Source organism: Myotis lucifugus, unplaced genomic scaffold (assembly GCF_000147115.1).
Source record: "Myotis lucifugus unplaced genomic scaffold, Myoluc2.0 scaffold_1023, whole genome shotgun sequence".
NCBI classification, from domain to species: Eukaryota; Metazoa; Chordata; class Mammalia; order Chiroptera; family Vespertilionidae; genus Myotis; species Myotis lucifugus.
The window spans coordinates 80,426-88,462 of NW_005872071.1; the positions used below are offsets into that span (position 1 = coordinate 80,426).

The 8,037-nt window shown below is 53.7% G+C and overlaps 1 pseudogene; it reads left to right on the forward strand.

The window, feature by feature from the left end:
* LOC102438798 overlaps positions 1–7,647 on the forward strand; it is a 9,762-nt pseudogene extending 2,115 nt beyond the window's left edge.
* The last annotated feature ends 390 nt before the right edge of the window (positions 7,648–8,037 follow it).

Here is an 8,037-nt window from a genome sequence, read left to right on the forward strand (position 1 = left end):
GATGCTCAGTCATCACAAGGAGCACTGGAGTGACCTTGAAGGCAGAGGTGACTGGTTATGAAAGCCACAAATCACAGCCACTGTTTATTAGTGACCAGAGCAGACAGTCACCACCTGGGGGTGAGGGTGGAGTCATTGACAAGACAAATCTGGTCCCTGTGGCATGGAGCAGCGTCACATGGGCAGTTACTGTGCACCAGGCCTGCATTTGAGTGTGTGACTCTCATAACCATCCTGTCTCACCTGCAGCAATTACAGATGTAATCACCCATGGAATCTGATTCAAAGAGTTTAAGCAACTTACCCAGACTCACATAGTTGTAGAACCAGGTACATAGTCTAGATCTCAGTATCTAGAAAGTCCCTCTCTTCTACATCAGCACAGTCCTTTCATATTAGGTGCATGTATATCCTGTTATTATACAGAGACCAATGTTTCTGTCCTTGTGATCCAAAATGATATTTAGTGATAAAATTGATTAAAGACAATTGCCAAATGCAGATGAAAACATTATTTGATCTAGAAAGTTAAGGAATAAAAAGATCTTGTGAGCAAGATATTTATTGAGTGCTTATATAATCAGTACTAGGAAGAATCACTATTTACTTCCACACTTAATATCCTTAGAGGAATACAGTATCTATTGGATCTTTTTTAGAGATAAAGAATAAGGCTCATGGGTGTTACAATCTGACCCAGTGGGAGAGCTCATGTTCTAATTTAGATTCCACATTCTAGAGCCTGGGCTTCCACCCCCACTGTGAACAGGGGCTTGGTCGGGTCTGACTTGCAGCTGAAATGTCTGATGTTCCCATGTGCCAGCATGTGTCTCAGGGTTGGGGGCAGCAGGTGCAAGGGCTGCCAGTTCAAATACACAGGAGGAATTTACATCCATTTTGTATTTACACCTTGAAAAGTTCCATTGGGCTCACACTATGTGCAGACTGTCATAGACATGTGAGGAACACAGAGAAGTTTAAGTGCCCTCCTCCGCCTCAGATTCCATCAGTGGGTGGACTTGGGTTGCAAAGGAAATACAGGATGCCCGATTTAAGCTGAATGTCAGAGAAACAACAATTACTTATCTGAAATCCACATGTGCTGGGAATTGTGTATTTGTATTTGCTTTATCTGCCGGCCTTTCAGGTGGGCCCATGAGCCTGGCCTGATAGTGCTGACCACACAGGCTGCAGTGAACAGCAACTCACACATGTTTATTTTCAGCTTCTCATGTGTCAGGAAGGTGCTAGAGAATTTGTGAAAAGTTAGAAACACTGAGCCTGAGCAGAGTGCCCTCCCCTCTGCCATCACTTCTATGTGAAGGTCTCCATCTCAAGCTGGGACCTGCTGCTGTTTGTAATCTGTCTCTGTGAGGGGGTCATCTCAGCTGCTCCCCTTCTGAGGGACCTGCCTATAGAAATGAGTGTCCACATCTGGCCAAGGCTGGTACCCTGATGCCTCCTGGTATTACTGGGAGCAGGAGGCAGTTAGAACTCAAATTTGTTGTGACTCTGAATGGGAATCAAATGGCCATGGCTGTACCTTCTACTGTGGACAAGCAGTGGGCCAGTGGCAGGGAGATGAAGAAAGATGATGTGCAGGATAAATGATGACTCGGTGATTGGGTAGCAAGACAAAGAAACAGGTAGATCTTGGTCCTGGACAAATTTATTTTGCTGAAAAAATTAATTACTCTGCACTGGGACCAGATTCCTAAAATGTATAAATTCCATATAGACCAAGCCTTTCCACAGACACAATATTGGCTAAATTTTTATTGCAGTTCCCAGCTGCTGCATCATCAACAGTGGCTTTTTCACCCCAGATTTTTCAGGTGGTTCACCACCCCTTCCCCTGCTTCCCACCCCTGGGACGTCTGCAATATGTAAAGCCATGTCTGCTGTCACACGGGGGTTTCTCTGACAGCTGGTGGGGATGCCGTGTGCAGCCCACTGTGTACAGAACACCCACCCCAACCTCACAGAATCATCTGGTCCAAATGTCAATAGTGCTGAGGGTGAGAACACAGCTGGACACCGGCTGTTTCTGAAAATGCTAGACTCACACTTTATATACAGGCACCTTCCAATGCAGCTCTTCATTGTTTATTTTAGCTCGTTTCACTACCGAACAAAATAAATGGTCAAACACCATACAGTCTACTCCTGCTTTTCAGTGTGATTCAAGACCCATGGGTGCCTACAGCCTTTTAAACAAACAAACAAACAAACAAACAGCAGACAGTTGTACAAATTCACCACTTTCTTGTTAAATCCATTCAATCAACTGAATTTTAAAACCTTCATTGTTATTATTGCCTTAATGTTTGTGAAAACGTCATGAGTTGTGGTCACTCATCCCTGCTGACCTTCCACGTCTCTCCTCCATGAGTCCTGCATCGTGGGGAGCCCCCTGTCCTCAGTCAGGGCCTCACATTTCTGCAGGGACTCTCTCCGCACCAGCGATGGTGTCAGAGCTTCCATCCACCACCTGCTTTAACCACAGGTGTGCTCTGGTTGTCTGTGCTTCCTGGGTTGGACATGCAGGAAAGAGAGGGCGCCCTATTGGGATTAGGGTATAACCCCTGAACCTCCTCAGTGCTCTCCCTTACATGCAGCAGAAGCCCCCCTAACTCACCCCCAGGCTCTCAGCACCCGCCTCCTCCAGGCTCCTGTCCCCTCCCCCCCACTGTCTGGGCTCAGAGCCTGTTCCCTGGGTTCCCAGGAGGCACATGGTTCTCTCAGGCTTTGCAGGTGGCATTGCCTTCACCTGAGATGTGCCCCCACCCCCACATACAGCGACCCTCCCCCACATCCTGTCACTCAGAGGCCCTGGCCCCGCCCCTGATGGGACTTGGACCCTGTGGTCCCTGCTCCAGGTGCCCCTTTCCTGCCATCTCCCTCCTGTGTGGATGCGCCTGTGGTTGGGCTGTGATGGGCACTTTGGTGAATTCTAAGCTGCAGGGCAGAAGGCGATGCCCGGTTTCCTGCCTGGGTCCCTGGCAGCTGGGGCCTGGCACGAGGTCCCCTGCCCAGGGGGTGACAGGAGGAGGGTGTGGGGAAGGGAGAGGCTGGGGGTGAGAGGGGGCGTCTAGGAGGAGGCGGTGATGGCACAAGTCCTGGTCCAGCCTGGAGCCCGGAGCCCGCGGGGCAGCCCAGTGGGTGCCCAGTGGCTGAGGGTCCCAGGGGTCTCCCTGCCCTGTGGCCACCCAGCCCCAGAGGAGGGGCCCGGGCGCTGGCTGTGGGGGGTGCCGGGTCCTGTGTCCCCACCGCCTGGGCGCCCAGCACTGGGCGGCGTCGCCATACTCTCTCACCCACGTGACGGGTCCTTCCTGTCCCCGCAGCAAATTTCCTGAAGCAGGTTAAAAAGGAGTGTCATTTCTCCAACGGGACGGAGCGGTGCGGTACCTGCAGAGATACATCTACAACGGGCAGGAGTTCGTGCGCTTCGACAGCGACGTGGGGGAGTACCGCGCGGTGACCGAGCTGGGGCGGCCTGACGAGAAGCTCTGGAACAGCCAGGAGGGCGAACTGGAGCAGAGGCGGGCCAAGGTGGACACGTACTGCAGACACAACTACGGGGTGTCTGAGGGATTCCTGGTGCCTCGGCAAAGTGAGCGCGGGGGCGGGGGCGGGGTGGGAGTGGGAGCGGAGGTCAGGGGTGCGCACACAGGGCTGTGAGGAGCACCCCTGAGGGGCCTGAGGGAGGCTGTGGGGACCCTGAGGTCCTGTCCTGTGTAGGGCGTTTCTGGGGTGCCCAGTCCTGTCTAGTCGGGGGAGGGTTTGGGGAGCAGCGGGGAGGGAGCGGGAGGTGGGAGGAGGGAGTCGGTCTGTCTTGGCCAACCCCCCCTGACCCTGAGCCCTGGAATAGGGGTGCTGGGTGCACAAGCCTGTCCCTGGGCGGAGGGTCAGGCTGGGTCTGAGGGGCGGGGCCTCCGAGGCACCTCTGGCCTCTCTGAGCTCCTTTCAGGTCTCAGTGTCTTGTTCCCCCCTCAGTGCCCCTGTGTTTACAGAGGGGGTGATGGTGAGCCAGGGTCTAATTGTAATTGTGTTACTTAACACACTGATGTCACATCCACACAGGCTGACAGCATTTAAGTCATTACATGTTAACTGTTTAGAGTTCTGACAATTTACCTCACATTCTATTTTGTTAAATATTTTTTCAATGTTGCCAAATACTCAGTTGAAAATTTGTTTTTATATATTTAATTTATCCTTCTTTGATTTCTAAGGTTCTTGAACAGTTTTCACGTACGTGTTGGCTAATGGCTGTTCCTGCTCTAGGAATGGCCTATTGTCCGTCATCCCTGGGGTCCGGGCCTTTTTCTCAGTGATTTTCCAGGTTCTCTAGGCAGCAAGAGGGACACTTTGCTAGCATGGATTCAGCATTTTCTCCTCCTCCTGACTTGTGTTTTCATTCTGTTTTATTTCTTTCCATGTTAAGAATTTAAACACCTTTAAGGTAATGAAATGCACTCCAAAGTTGCTAGGAATGATTTACCATCAATCTTAAATCTACCCTTTTAGGGTGCAGTAAAAATGTTTCCCCCAAATTTTTCTCCTCCTCTTCCTGCTCCCCCTTCTCCTCCTCCACTTCCTCCTCCTCCAAATCTGTATTCATTGAGCCTGGTCTCAGGCAGGAAGCACACGTATTAACCAATCCCAGCATCTGCCCTGATCTCAAATGTCAGCTTGAAAAGAGAGACAATTATAAAATGACAACAATCCCAATAACAGGTCGGCTTCTTTTGAGAAGGAGCAGGTTGCTCAGTGAGTGTCACTGTAAGTGTTACAATGAGTGCCTGCCCTTCTCCTCCCTCTCCCTCAGGACTCAGCCCCTGGAGCTAGCCCTAGGTAATCCCCAGTCTTTACTGCTTCCAGGGAGACCATCTCTGCATTCTCAGGTGTGATCACATTCCCAGGACTTCACACCCTGAGTCCCCATCTCCCCAAGCTGTTCCCCAGTTTCTCCCCACGGCTTTCCTTATGTTCTCTCTCCATATGTGATAAACAGCTGACATACAGTGATGGCTGTGTTCCAGCCGCTGTTGTACATATTTCAGGCCCATTGGTCCTCATATGTCCTTAAGCGGTGAGTTAGTATTCTCACCCCCTTTGCAGGTGAGGAGCTGAGCAGAGAGGGTCTCCCAGGATCACCCAGTAAGAGGCCCAGCCTGGATGTGACCAGGCAGCCCTGCCCCAGAAATCACACTGGAACTCACACACTCTGTGCCTCGCAAAGATTTGTAAACACTTCAATTCAATGATGAGTAACTGTTTCAAATTATGGGGGAAAAAAACAACCCACACAAATTTCCTCAATGTTTCTCAAATCCAGCGGCCCGTGATGTAGACGGAGATTCAAGGCCCACGGCACTACCTCCTGCGGGGCCACAGGGCAGTTGAGTGGAGCTGCCGGGGCCTGGAGCCTGGGACTGGAGATGAGGCCAAAGGGAGAACCAAGGGGCCTGCCTGTCCTGCTCACGTCTCCCTCCGCCTTCTCTGTCCCAGCTGAGCCCACAGTGACGGTGTATCCTGCAAAGACCCAGCGCCTGCAGCACCACAACCTCCTGGTCTGCTCCGTGAACGGCTTCTATCCCGGCCACATTGAGGTCCACTGGCTGCGCAACGGCCAGGAAGAGGAGGCCGGGGTGGTGTCCACGGGCCTGATCCGGAACGGGGACTGGACCTTCCAGATCCTGGTGATGCTGGAGACAGTTCCCCGGAGCGGGGAGGTCTACACCTGCCAAGTGCGGCACCCCAGCAGGACCAGCCCTGTCACCATGGAATGGAGTGAGATGCCCTCTGACCTCACCCACCTCCCTCCCCCCACAGGGGCCTTTTCTTGTCCCTGGGGGTCAGGGTCTCCTCTCCCCACACCACGTTTTTCCTTTGCTCGTGTCTCTCCTTCAGCGAGGCCACAGGGTAGCCCTGTGATCGCTTCTGTGGACACCCATAGCCCTGGGAGGCCGACATGCCTGCCCTGCTCTGAATTCCCCACACTCTCCCCTCATGGTGTCCCTTGGCCCTGGGCACCATCCCCTGTGGGATGGGCGGGTGCTTCTGCCTGCGCTGAGCTGCCCACTGTGATCTGTGAAGAGGCGCATCCTCCACAGAGTGGGGACCTTCTTGTCCTGGGAGAGCCCTGTCTGCTCTGCCGTCTGCAGCTCTGTCACCCGGGCCAAGTCCTGGAGGTCACGAGCCCCTGGCTCAGCAGCCTCAGAGGCCGAAGCAGTGGCCTTGGGTCGGGAGTGAGGGGACCTGAGGCCAGTGCCTGAGCCTTGTACCCGCTCAGTGTGACCTCAGTCTCTTTCCTGGAAATGGCAATTGATCTGCTTCTTCTTGGGCAGCTCCTCTCCCCGCCCCTCCCCACCCCCCACTCCCCCAGCTCTCAATCCCAGGGTCTCCATTAGAGAAGTTGCTTTGGGCCAAAACCCACTGAAACCAGCTTCTTCTCTCAGGGGCCCAGTCTGGATCTGCAAGGAGCAAGGTGCTGAGTGGAGCCGGGGGCTTCGTGCTGGGGCTGCTCTTCCTCGGGGCGGGGCTGCTCATCTACTTCAGGGCTCAGAAAGGTAAGGGGCCTGCTGGCAGCCGAGGCCCCGAGATGGTGGGGAGAACTGGGGCTTTGCTGGGTGAGTTCTGGGTATGGCAACGCAGTAGAAGCCTCTCTTTCCCTGTCAGTCTCACGTTCCCTGGAAATGCAGAAATAACCAGCTCCCGGTTCTCAGGGTGGAGACATGAGGAGTCATGGCTGTGGGGTTAGAGAGGGGTTAACACGCACGGGATTTGGGTGCAGATCCTGGGGTACACAGAGGAGCAGGCCCTGTGGTCACTAATGACACTGGATGTTACGGCTTTGGGGCCACTGCTCTCAGCTTCTGCTCTCATCCCTGCTCTGGTGTCAGCGGGTGGGGGTGCTGCTAGAGAAGCTCAGGTGGCCTGGGCGAGGACCCTGTGTTTGGGGTCACACTTACCTTCCTATCTTTTAAGTAACATTTTCCTTCTCTTCCCAGGACACTCTGGACTTCAGCCCACAGGTAACGCTCTCTAATCCTCTCTTAGGGACACATTTGGTTTCCCTAGAACAGAAGATGCAGGGGATGAGCCAGGGGACAGATATCAGGGAGCCTGGGTATGGCTCTGGCGGCCGCTTACACTGCAGCATCTCCTCCTTCCTTGTGAGAGGCAGCTCTAAAGCAGCTTTGGGTCCAGGGACCTGAGAGCATTTCTTCTCACTAGGGAGCCCCAGCAGGAGGCCTGGGAGGGCAGCGCCCCTGCTGGCTGGGCCTGGGAGCAGCACTGTCCTCTGTCTGCAGGACTCCTGAGCTGAGATGATCATGGCGACATGGGCAGGAAAGAACCTTCTGTCCAGCCCCTTCACCGCCTGAAGAGGGTTCCTGCTGGGCTCTCACTCCACAAGGAGAGCCGCCTCGGGCTCTGGCTGAGTCCTCGTTCCTGACCCCAAGCAGCTCCTCCCTGCTGGTTCCTCCCTGCCCTGGACCTGGAAGCCCCAGTGTTGACTGCAGAACCTTAGCTCCATCCCTCCCTGTCCCTTTGTGTTCAACCCTCGCTATCTGCTTTGCACATTAGGTTACTTCTGCGCACATCCTATATAATAAAGAGCTAATATGCAAATGGTCATCACACCCTCACGCCATCAAGCCATGATGCCCTCATGCTGTCACAATCCATCACCAGGAGGCTGCGTGCACAGCGGGCATGCACAGGTTGTGGGGATGTATGTGTGCAGAGCCACGGAGGCTTGTCTACCTGCTCCAGCCTACCTCTTTGGGACACTCCATCAAGGAGCTCCTGATGATTGGGAGGGCCCTACCTCTTTGGGGAAATCGATTGCGGGGCTCCTGCACTATCAGAGGGAACATGCCAGGCTGGGGAACCCCCTTTCCCTGAGTGCACAAATTTCGTGCACCAGGCCTCTAGTCCTATCTAATAATAGACAAACAGGGAAATTGACCGTACCTTCGCTACGCCTCCCATTGGCTAATCAGCATGATATGTAAATTAACCGCCAAC